Source organism: Denticeps clupeoides, chromosome 12 (assembly GCF_900700375.1).
Source record: "Denticeps clupeoides chromosome 12, fDenClu1.1, whole genome shotgun sequence".
Taxonomy (NCBI): domain Eukaryota; kingdom Metazoa; phylum Chordata; class Actinopteri; order Clupeiformes; family Denticipitidae; genus Denticeps; species Denticeps clupeoides.
The window spans coordinates 22,462,643-22,471,489 of NC_041718.1; the positions used below are offsets into that span (position 1 = coordinate 22,462,643).

General features: G+C 38.7%; 26 non-coding genes and 1 pseudogene across 26 annotated transcripts; all 27 read right to left on the minus strand.

Annotated features, from left to right (window-relative positions):
- Positions 1 to 1,414: 1,414 nt before the first annotated feature.
- Positions 1,415 to 1,533, minus strand: LOC114801559 (5S ribosomal RNA). The gene has a single exon (XR_003751592.1). It is a non-coding gene; the product is annotated as a 5S ribosomal RNA (ribosomal RNA).
- Positions 1,534 to 1,677: 144 nt separating this feature from the next.
- On the minus strand, positions 1,678 to 1,792 carry LOC114801458 (uncharacterized; annotated as a pseudogene).
- Positions 1,793 to 1,938: 146 nt separating this feature from the next.
- LOC114801543 (5S ribosomal RNA) lies at positions 1,939 to 2,057 on the minus strand. Its single transcript, XR_003751576.1, has one exon. It is a non-coding gene; the product is annotated as a 5S ribosomal RNA (ribosomal RNA).
- Positions 2,058 to 2,461: 404 nt separating this feature from the next.
- LOC114801556 (5S ribosomal RNA) lies at positions 2,462 to 2,579 on the minus strand. Its single transcript, XR_003751589.1, has one exon. It is a non-coding gene; the product is annotated as a 5S ribosomal RNA (ribosomal RNA).
- Positions 2,580 to 2,724: 145 nt separating this feature from the next.
- On the minus strand, positions 2,725 to 2,843 carry LOC114801479 (5S ribosomal RNA). Its single transcript, XR_003751530.1, has one exon. It is a non-coding gene; the product is annotated as a 5S ribosomal RNA (ribosomal RNA).
- Positions 2,844 to 2,987: 144 nt separating this feature from the next.
- LOC114801539 (5S ribosomal RNA) lies at positions 2,988 to 3,106 on the minus strand. Its single transcript, XR_003751572.1, has one exon. It is a non-coding gene; the product is annotated as a 5S ribosomal RNA (ribosomal RNA).
- A 144-nt stretch (positions 3,107 to 3,250) lies between these two features.
- On the minus strand, positions 3,251 to 3,369 carry LOC114801550 (5S ribosomal RNA). The gene has a single exon (XR_003751583.1). It is a non-coding gene; the product is annotated as a 5S ribosomal RNA (ribosomal RNA).
- Positions 3,370 to 3,513: 144 nt separating this feature from the next.
- On the minus strand, positions 3,514 to 3,632 carry LOC114801561 (5S ribosomal RNA). Its single transcript, XR_003751594.1, has one exon. It is a non-coding gene; the product is annotated as a 5S ribosomal RNA (ribosomal RNA).
- Positions 3,633 to 3,776: 144 nt separating this feature from the next.
- Positions 3,777 to 3,895, minus strand: LOC114801404 (5S ribosomal RNA). Its single transcript, XR_003751511.1, has one exon. It is a non-coding gene; the product is annotated as a 5S ribosomal RNA (ribosomal RNA).
- A 144-nt stretch (positions 3,896 to 4,039) lies between these two features.
- Positions 4,040 to 4,158, minus strand: LOC114801416 (5S ribosomal RNA). Its single transcript, XR_003751521.1, has one exon. It is a non-coding gene; the product is annotated as a 5S ribosomal RNA (ribosomal RNA).
- A 144-nt stretch (positions 4,159 to 4,302) lies between these two features.
- LOC114801428 (5S ribosomal RNA) lies at positions 4,303 to 4,421 on the minus strand. Its single transcript, XR_003751522.1, has one exon. It is a non-coding gene; the product is annotated as a 5S ribosomal RNA (ribosomal RNA).
- Positions 4,422 to 4,565: 144 nt separating this feature from the next.
- On the minus strand, positions 4,566 to 4,684 carry LOC114801439 (5S ribosomal RNA). The gene has a single exon (XR_003751523.1). It is a non-coding gene; the product is annotated as a 5S ribosomal RNA (ribosomal RNA).
- A 144-nt stretch (positions 4,685 to 4,828) lies between these two features.
- On the minus strand, positions 4,829 to 4,947 carry LOC114801450 (5S ribosomal RNA). The gene has a single exon (XR_003751524.1). It is a non-coding gene; the product is annotated as a 5S ribosomal RNA (ribosomal RNA).
- A 144-nt stretch (positions 4,948 to 5,091) lies between these two features.
- LOC114801462 (5S ribosomal RNA) lies at positions 5,092 to 5,210 on the minus strand. Its single transcript, XR_003751525.1, has one exon. It is a non-coding gene; the product is annotated as a 5S ribosomal RNA (ribosomal RNA).
- A 144-nt stretch (positions 5,211 to 5,354) lies between these two features.
- Positions 5,355 to 5,473, minus strand: LOC114801473 (5S ribosomal RNA). The gene has a single exon (XR_003751526.1). It is a non-coding gene; the product is annotated as a 5S ribosomal RNA (ribosomal RNA).
- Positions 5,474 to 5,617: 144 nt separating this feature from the next.
- LOC114801476 (5S ribosomal RNA) lies at positions 5,618 to 5,736 on the minus strand. Its single transcript, XR_003751527.1, has one exon. It is a non-coding gene; the product is annotated as a 5S ribosomal RNA (ribosomal RNA).
- Positions 5,737 to 5,880: 144 nt separating this feature from the next.
- Positions 5,881 to 5,999, minus strand: LOC114801477 (5S ribosomal RNA). Its single transcript, XR_003751528.1, has one exon. It is a non-coding gene; the product is annotated as a 5S ribosomal RNA (ribosomal RNA).
- A 144-nt stretch (positions 6,000 to 6,143) lies between these two features.
- Positions 6,144 to 6,262, minus strand: LOC114801478 (5S ribosomal RNA). The gene has a single exon (XR_003751529.1). It is a non-coding gene; the product is annotated as a 5S ribosomal RNA (ribosomal RNA).
- A 144-nt stretch (positions 6,263 to 6,406) lies between these two features.
- Positions 6,407 to 6,525, minus strand: LOC114801480 (5S ribosomal RNA). Its single transcript, XR_003751531.1, has one exon. It is a non-coding gene; the product is annotated as a 5S ribosomal RNA (ribosomal RNA).
- A 144-nt stretch (positions 6,526 to 6,669) lies between these two features.
- Positions 6,670 to 6,788, minus strand: LOC114801481 (5S ribosomal RNA). Its single transcript, XR_003751532.1, has one exon. It is a non-coding gene; the product is annotated as a 5S ribosomal RNA (ribosomal RNA).
- Positions 6,789 to 6,932: 144 nt separating this feature from the next.
- Positions 6,933 to 7,051, minus strand: LOC114801483 (5S ribosomal RNA). The gene has a single exon (XR_003751534.1). It is a non-coding gene; the product is annotated as a 5S ribosomal RNA (ribosomal RNA).
- A 144-nt stretch (positions 7,052 to 7,195) lies between these two features.
- Positions 7,196 to 7,314, minus strand: LOC114801494 (5S ribosomal RNA). Its single transcript, XR_003751540.1, has one exon. It is a non-coding gene; the product is annotated as a 5S ribosomal RNA (ribosomal RNA).
- Positions 7,315 to 7,458: 144 nt separating this feature from the next.
- Positions 7,459 to 7,577, minus strand: LOC114801505 (5S ribosomal RNA). Its single transcript, XR_003751543.1, has one exon. It is a non-coding gene; the product is annotated as a 5S ribosomal RNA (ribosomal RNA).
- Positions 7,578 to 7,720: 143 nt separating this feature from the next.
- LOC114801403 (5S ribosomal RNA) lies at positions 7,721 to 7,839 on the minus strand. The gene has a single exon (XR_003751510.1). It is a non-coding gene; the product is annotated as a 5S ribosomal RNA (ribosomal RNA).
- A 144-nt stretch (positions 7,840 to 7,983) lies between these two features.
- Positions 7,984 to 8,102, minus strand: LOC114801517 (5S ribosomal RNA). The gene has a single exon (XR_003751554.1). It is a non-coding gene; the product is annotated as a 5S ribosomal RNA (ribosomal RNA).
- Positions 8,103 to 8,246: 144 nt separating this feature from the next.
- Positions 8,247 to 8,365, minus strand: LOC114801528 (5S ribosomal RNA). The gene has a single exon (XR_003751565.1). It is a non-coding gene; the product is annotated as a 5S ribosomal RNA (ribosomal RNA).
- Positions 8,366 to 8,508: 143 nt separating this feature from the next.
- On the minus strand, positions 8,509 to 8,628 carry LOC114801408 (5S ribosomal RNA). Its single transcript, XR_003751514.1, has one exon. It is a non-coding gene; the product is annotated as a 5S ribosomal RNA (ribosomal RNA).
- Positions 8,629 to 8,847: the final 219 nt, after the last annotated feature.

The following is an 8,847-nucleotide window of genomic DNA, read 5'->3' on the forward strand; positions in this document are numbered from 1 at the left end:
AAAATGCTCAAAAATTTACTATGTCAAAATAAAAAAGTCAAAAAAAAAAAAAAGTCAGAAGTAAAAAAGTGAAAAAATGACAGTCCAAAAAAAAAACAGGTACGTTTTGTCAGCTTTTCCACTTTTTTTCACTTTTAACTTTAGTTTTTTTTTTACTTTCAAATTTTTTCCACCTTTCCACTTCTGACTTAAGTTTTTTTTTTCTGGACTTTATCATTTTTTTACATTGTCTTTTTTTTCAACTTTTTCGCTTCTGACTCATGTTTTTTTTGGACTTTCATTTTTTCCACTTTGGACATTTGGACATCTGACATTTTTTATATTGTCTTTATTTCAAGTTTTCGCATCTGAATCATTTTTTTTTTGACTTTGTCATTTTTTCCCACTTTTTTTCACATCAGATTTAAAAAAAATGTCAGATTAGAAAAGTGAAAAAACTGAAAAAACTGATAAAAAAAAAAAGTCAGAGTAAAAAGTGGAACAACTAACAAAACTGACATTTTTTTTTTTTTTAGCATTTTACAATTCCAAAAAAAACCTGTCAGAAGTGGAAAAGTGGAAAAAATGACAGTCCAAAAAAACATGACTCAAATGCGAAAAAGTTGAAAAAAAGACAATGTAAAAAAAAAGGTCAGAATTAAAAAAAAGGGGAAAAAATAATAAAACCTAAATAAAACCAGAAAAAAACTAAGTCAGAAGTGGAACAAAAATAGAAGTAATAAAAAACAAATGTCAGAAGTCCAGTGAGAAGTCCAGTGAAAAACTTAAGTCAGAACTGAAAAGGTTAAAAAAATGACAAAGAAGCGAAAAAGTGAAAAAACAAATGACAAAGTATTTTTTTTCCATTTTTTATTTCTGACTTTTGTTCTTTATTAAATCAGTTTTGTCAGTTTTTTTCCCTTTTTCACTTTTGACTTTTGTTTTTTTTAACTTTGTTATTTTATCCACTTATTCACCTAAGTTGGAATTGTAAAATGCTAAAAAATTTACAAAGTAAAAAAAACATAAATCAAAAGTGAAAAAAATGACAAAGTCATTTTTTTTAAACTGTCATTTTTTTCAACCTTTCTTTTTCTGACTTAAGTTTTTTTCTGGACTATCATTTTTTCCACTTTTTTCGCATCTGACTCATGTTTTTTTTTTTAGACTTTGTCATTTTTAAAAAATATTTCACCTAAGTTGGAATTGTAAAAGGGAATTATAAAAAGCCTTCTTAGCTTCCGAGATCAGACGAGACCGGGCAATCTTAGGCTGGTATGGCCGTAAGCACTCTCTGCTTGAAAATCTTGGGCTTTAAACAAAAAAGGCTTGAAAACATATCACAGAGTGAAAATACCTCTTAACTTACTTTAGAAAAAAACTAACAAAGCGATGCAAAAAAAACTTCATTTTAAAAAAGTTTTTCAACAGTTAAAGCTTACAGCACCTGGTATTCCCAGGAGGTCTCCCATCCAAGTACTAACCAGGCCCAAGCCTTCTTAGCTTCCGAGATCAGACGAGAACGGGCGTCTTTGGGCTGATATGGCCGTAAGCAATCTCTTCTTGAAAATCTTGGACTTTAAACAACCTAGGCTTGACAACGTATCATAGAGTGAAAATACCTCTTAACTTACTTTAGAAAAAAACTAACAAAGCGATGCAAAAAAACTTCATTTTAAAAAGTTTTTCAACAGTTAAAGCTTACAGCACCTGGTATTGCCAGGAGCTCTGGCATCCAAGTACTAACCAGGCCCAAGCCTTAGCTTCCGAGATCAGACGAGACTGGCGTTCTTGGGCTGGAATGGCCGTAAGCAATCTCTGCTTGAAAATCTTGGACTTTAAACAACCTAGGCTTGAAAACATATCACAGAGTGAAAATACCTCTTAACTTACTTTAGATAAAAAACTAACAAAGCGATGCAAAAAAACTTTCATTTTAAAAAGTTTTTCAACAGTTAAAGCTTACAGCACCTGGTATTCCCAGGAGGTCTCCCATCCAAGTACTAACCAGGCCCAAGCCTTCTTAGCTTCCGAGATCAGACGAGACCAGGCGTTCTTGGGCTGGTATGGCCGTAAGCAATCTCTGCTTGAAAATCTTGGACTTTAAACAACCTAGGCTTTAAAACATATCACAGATGAAATAGCTCTTACTTACTTTAGAAAAAAACTAACAAAGCGATGCAAAAAAACTTCAATTTTAAAAAGTTTTTCAACTTTAAAGCTTACAGCACCTGGTATTCCCAGGAGTCTGCCATCCAAAGAACCAGGCCCAAGCCTCTTAGCTTCCGAGATCAGACGAGACCGGGCGTTCTTGGGCTGGTATGGACCTTAAGCATATCTCTGCTTGAAAATCTTGGACTTTAAACAACCTAGGCTTGAAAAACATATCACAGAGTGAAAATACCTCTTAACTTACTTTAGAAAAAAAGCTAACAAAGCGATGCAAAAAAAACTTCATTTTAAAAAGTTTTTCAACAGTTAAAGCTTACAGCACCTGGTATTCCCAGGAGGTCTCCCATCCAAGTACTAACCAGGCCCAAGCCTCTTAGCTTCCGAGATCAGACGAGACCGGGCGTTCTTGGGCTGGTATGGCCGTAAGCAATCTCTGCTTGAAAATCTTGGACTTTAAACAACCTAGGCTTGAAAACATATCACAGAGTGAAAATACCTCTTAACTTACTTTAGATAAAAACTAACAAAGCGATGCAAAAAAACTTCATTTTAAAAAAGTTTTTCAACAGTTAAAGCTTACAGCACCTGGTATTCCCAGGAGGTCTCCCATCCAAGTACTAACCAGGCCCAAGCCTTCTTAGCTTCCGAGATCAGACGAGACCGGGCGTTCTTGGGCTGGTATGGCCGTAAGCAATCTCTGCTTGAAAATCTTGGACTTTAAACAACCTAGGCTTGAAAACATATCACAGAGTGAAAATACCTCTTAACTTACTTTAGATAAAAACTAACAAAGCGATGCAAAAAAACTTCATTTTAAAAAGTTTTTCAACAGTTAAAGCTTACAGCACCTGGTATTCCCAGGAGGTCTCCCATCCAAGTACTAACCAGGCCCAAGCCTTCTTAGCTTCCGAGATCAGACGAGACCGGGCGTTCTTGGGCTGGTATGGCCGTAAGCAATCTCTGCTTGAAAATCTTGGACTTTAAACAACCTAGGCTTGAAAACATATCACAGAGTGAAAATACCTCTTAACTTACTTTAGATAAAAACTAACAAAGCGATGCAAAAAAACTTCATTTTAAAAAGTTTTTCAACAGTTAAAGCTTACAGCACCTGGTATTCCCAGGAGGTCTCCCATCCAAGTACTAACCAGGCCCAAGCCTTCTTAGCTTCCGAGATCAGACGAGACCGGGCGTTCTTGGGCTGGTATGGCCGTAAGCAATCTCTGCTTGAAAATCTTGGACTTTAAACAACCTAGGCTTGAAAACATATCACAGAGTGAAAATACCTCTTAACTTACTTTAGATAAAAACTAACAAAGCGATGCAAAAAAACTTCATTTTAAAAAGTTTTTCAACAGTTAAAGCTTACAGCACCTGGTATTCCCAGGAGGTCTCCCATCCAAGTACTAACCAGGCCCAAGCCTTCTTAGCTTCCGAGATCAGACGAGACCGGGCGTTCTTGGGCTGGTATGGCCGTAAGCAATCTCTGCTTGAAAATCTTGGACTTTAAACAACCTAGGCTTGAAAACATATCACAGAGTGAAAATACCTCTTAACTTACTTTAGATAAAAACTAACAAAGCGATGCAAAAAAACTTCATTTTAAAAAGTTTTTCAACAGTTAAAGCTTACAGCACCTGGTATTCCCAGGAGGTCTCCCATCCAAGTACTAACCAGGCCCAAGCCTTCTTAGCTTCCGAGATCAGACGAGACCGGGCGTTCTTGGGCTGGTATGGCCGTAAGCAATCTCTGCTTGAAAATCTTGGACTTTAAACAACCTAGGCTTGAAAACATATCACAGAGTGAAAATACCTCTTAACTTACTTTAGATAAAAACTAACAAAGCGATGCAAAAAAACTTCATTTTAAAAAGTTTTTCAACAGTTAAAGCTTACAGCACCTGGTATTCCCAGGAGGTCTCCCATCCAAGTACTAACCAGGCCCAAGCCTTCTTAGCTTCCGAGATCAGACGAGACCGGGCGTTCTTGGGCTGGTATGGCCGTAAGCAATCTCTGCTTGAAAATCTTGGACTTTAAACAACCTAGGCTTGAAAACATATCACAGAGTGAAAATACCTCTTAACTTACTTTAGATAAAAACTAACAAAGCGATGCAAAAAAACTTCATTTTAAAAAGTTTTTCAACAGTTAAAGCTTACAGCACCTGGTATTCCCAGGAGGTCTCCCATCCAAGTACTAACCAGGCCCAAGCCTTCTTAGCTTCCGAGATCAGACGAGACCGGGCGTTCTTGGGCTGGTATGGCCGTAAGCAATCTCTGCTTGAAAATCTTGGACTTTAAACAACCTAGGCTTGAAAACATATCACAGAGTGAAAATACCTCTTAACTTACTTTAGATAAAAACTAACAAAGCGATGCAAAAAAACTTCATTTTAAAAAGTTTTTCAACAGTTAAAGCTTACAGCACCTGGTATTCCCAGGAGGTCTCCCATCCAAGTACTAACCAGGCCCAAGCCTTCTTAGCTTCCGAGATCAGACGAGACCGGGCGTTCTTGGGCTGGTATGGCCGTAAGCAATCTCTGCTTGAAAATCTTGGACTTTAAACAACCTAGGCTTGAAAACATATCACAGAGTGAAAATACCTCTTAACTTACTTTAGATAAAAACTAACAAAGCGATGCAAAAAAACTTCATTTTAAAAAGTTTTTCAACAGTTAAAGCTTACAGCACCTGGTATTCCCAGGAGGTCTCCCATCCAAGTACTAACCAGGCCCAAGCCTTCTTAGCTTCCGAGATCAGACGAGACCGGGCGTTCTTGGGCTGGTATGGCCGTAAGCAATCTCTGCTTGAAAATCTTGGACTTTAAACAACCTAGGCTTGAAAACATATCACAGAGTGAAAATACCTCTTAACTTACTTTAGATAAAAACTAACAAAGCGATGCAAAAAAACTTCATTTTAAAAAGTTTTTCAACAGTTAAAGCTTACAGCACCTGGTATTCCCAGGAGGTCTCCCATCCAAGTACTAACCAGGCCCAAGCCTTCTTAGCTTCCGAGATCAGACGAGACCGGGCGTTCTTGGGCTGGTATGGCCGTAAGCAATCTCTGCTTGAAAATCTTGGACTTTAAACAACCTAGGCTTGAAAACATATCACAGAGTGAAAATACCTCTTAACTTACTTTAGATAAAAACTAACAAAGCGATGCAAAAAAACTTCATTTTAAAAAGTTTTTCAACAGTTAAAGCTTACAGCACCTGGTATTCCCAGGAGGTCTCCCATCCAAGTACTAACCAGGCCCAAGCCTTCTTAGCTTCCGAGATCAGACGAGACCGGGCGTTCTTGGGCTGGTATGGCCGTAAGCAATCTCTGCTTGAAAATCTTGGACTTTAAACAACCTAGGCTTGAAAACATATCACAGAGTGAAAATACCTCTTAACTTACTTTAGATAAAAACTAACAAAGCGATGCAAAAAAACTTCATTTTAAAAAGTTTTTCAACAGTTAAAGCTTACAGCACCTGGTATTCCCAGGAGGTCTCCCATCCAAGTACTAACCAGGCCCAAGCCTTCTTAGCTTCCGAGATCAGACGAGACCGGGCGTTCTTGGGCTGGTATGGCCGTAAGCAATCTCTGCTTGAAAATCTTGGACTTTAAACAACCTAGGCTTGAAAACATATCACAGAGTGAAAATACCTCTTAACTTACTTTAGATAAAAACTAACAAAGCGATGCAAAAAAACTTCATTTTAAAAAGTTTTTCAACAGTTAAAGCTTACAGCACCTGGTATTCCCAGGAGGTCTCCCATCCAAGTACTAACCAGGCCCAAGCCTTCTTAGCTTCCGAGATCAGACGAGACCGGGCGTTCTTGGGCTGGTATGGCCGTAAGCAATCTCTGCTTGAAAATCTTGGACTTTAAACAACCTAGGCTTGAAAACATATCACAGAGTGAAAATACCTCTTAACTTACTTTAGATAAAAACTAACAAAGCGATGCAAAAAAACTTCATTTTAAAAAGTTTTTCAACAGTTAAAGCTTACAGCACCTGGTATTCCCAGGAGGTCTCCCATCCAAGTACTAACCAGGCCCAAGCCTTCTTAGCTTCCGAGATCAGACGAGACCGGGCGTTCTTGGGCTGGTATGGCCGTAAGCAATCTCTGCTTGAAAATCTTGGACTTTAAACAACCTAGGCTTGAAAACATATCACAGAGTGAAAATACCTCTTAACTTACTTTAGATAAAAACTAACAAAGCGATGCAAAAAAACTTCATTTTAAAAAGTTTTTCAACAGTTAAAGCTTACAGCACCTGGTATTCCCAGGAGGTCTCCCATCCAAGTACTAACCAGGCCCAAGCCTTCTTAGCTTCCGAGATCAGACGAGACCGGGCGTTCTTGGGCTGGTATGGCCGTAAGCAATCTCTGCTTGAAAATCTTGGACTTTAAACAACCTAGGCTTGAAAACATATCACAGAGTGAAAATACCTCTTAACTTACTTTAGATAAAAACTAACAAAGCGATGCAAAAAAACTTCATTTTAAAAAGTTTTTCAACAGTTAAAGCTTACAGCACCTGGTATTCCCAGGAGGTCTCCCATCCAAGTACTAACCAGGCCCAAGCCTTCTTAGCTTCCGAGATCAGACGAGACCGGGCGTTCTTGGGCTGGTATGGCCGTAAGCAATCTCTGCTTGAAAATCTTGGACTTTAAACAACCTAGGCTTGAAAACATATCACAGAGTGAAAATACCTCTTAACTTACTTTAGATAAAAACTAACAAAGCGATGCAAAAAAACTTCATTTTAAAAAGTTTTTCAACAGTTAAAGCTTACAGCACCTGGTATTCCCAGGAGGTCTCCCATCCAAGTACTAACCAGGCCCAAGCCTTCTTAGCTTCCGAGATCAGACGAGACCGGGCGTTCTTGGGCTGGTATGGCCGTAAGCAATCTCTGCTTGAAAATCTTGGACTTTAAACAACCTAGGCTTGAAAACATATCACAGAGTGAAAATACCTCTTAACTTACTTTAGATAAAAACTAACAAAGCGATGCAAAAAAACTTCATTTTAAAAAGTTTTTCAACAGTTAAAGCTTACAGCACCTGGTATTCCCAGGAGGTCTCCCATCCAAGTACTAACCAGGCCCAAGCCTTCTTAGCTTCCGAGATCAGACGAGACCGGGCGTTCTTGGGCTGGTATGGCCGTAAGCAATCTCTGCTTGAAAATCTTGGACTTTAAACAACCTAGGCTTGAAAACATATCACAGAGTGAAAATACCTCTTAACTTACTTTAGATAAAAACTAACAAAGCGATGCAAAAAAACTTCATTTTAAAAAGTTTTTCAACAGTTAAAGCTTACAGCACCTGGTATTCCCAGGAGGTCTCCCATCCAAGTACTAACCAGGCCCAAGCCTTCTTAGCTTCCGAGATCAGACGAGACCGGGCGTTCTTGGGCTGGTATGGCCGTAAGCAATCTCTGCTTGAAAATCTTGGACTTTAAACAACCTAGGCTTGAAAACATATCACAGAGTGAAAATACCTCTTAACTTACTTTAGATAAAAACTAACAAAGCGATGCAAAAAAACTTCATTTTAAAAAGTTTTTCAACAGTTAAAGCTACAGCACCTGGTATTCCCAGGAGGTCTCCCATCCAAGTACTAACCAGGCCCAAGCCTTCTTAGCTTCCGAGATCAGACGAGACCGGGCGTTCTTGGGCTGGTATGGCCGTAAGCAATCTCTGCTTGAAAATCTTGGACTTTAAACAACCTAGGCTTGAAAACATATCACAGAGTGAAAATACCTCTTAACTTACTTTAGATAAAAACTAACAAAGCGATGCAAAAAAACTTCATTTTAAAAAGTTTTTCAACAGTTAAAGCTTACAGCACCTGGTATTCCCAGGAGGTCTCCCATCCAAGTACTAACCAGGCCCAAGCCTTCTTAGCTTCCGAGATCAGACGAGACCGGGCGTTCTTGGGCTGGTATGGCCGTAAGCAATCTCTGCTTGAAAATCTTGGACTTTAAACAACCTAGGCTTGAAAACATATCACAGAGTGAAAATACCTCTTAACTTACTTTAGATAAAAACTAACAAAGCGATGCAAAAAAACTTCATTTTAAAAAGTTTTTCAACAGTTAAAGCTTACAGCACCTGGTATTCCCAGGAGGTCTCCCATCCAAGTACTAACCAGGCCCAAGCCTTCTTAGCTTCCGAGATCAGACGAGACCGGGCGTTCTTGGGCTGGTATGGCCGTAAGCAATCTCTGCTTGAAAATCTTGGACTTTAAACAACCTAGGCTTGAAAACATATCACAGAGTGAAAATACCTCTTAACTTACTTTAGATAAAAACTAACAAAGCGATGCAAAAAACTTCATTTTAAAAAGTTTTTCAACAGTTAAAGCTTACAGCACCTGGTATTCCCAGGAGGTCTCCCATCCAAGTACTAACCAGGCCCAAGCCTTCTTAGCTTTCCGAGATCAGACAAGACCGGGCGTTCTTGGGCTGGTATGGCCGTAAGCAATCTCTGCTTGAAAATCTTGGACTTTAAACAACCTAGGCTTGAAAACTATCACAGAGTGAAAATACCTCTTAACTTACTTTAGATAAAAACTAAAAAGCGATGTAAAAAAAAACTTCATTTTAAAAAGTTTTTCAACAGTTAAAGCTTACAGCACCTGGTATTCCCAGGAGGTCTCCCATCCAAAAGTACTAACAGGCCCAAGCCTTCTTAGCTTCCG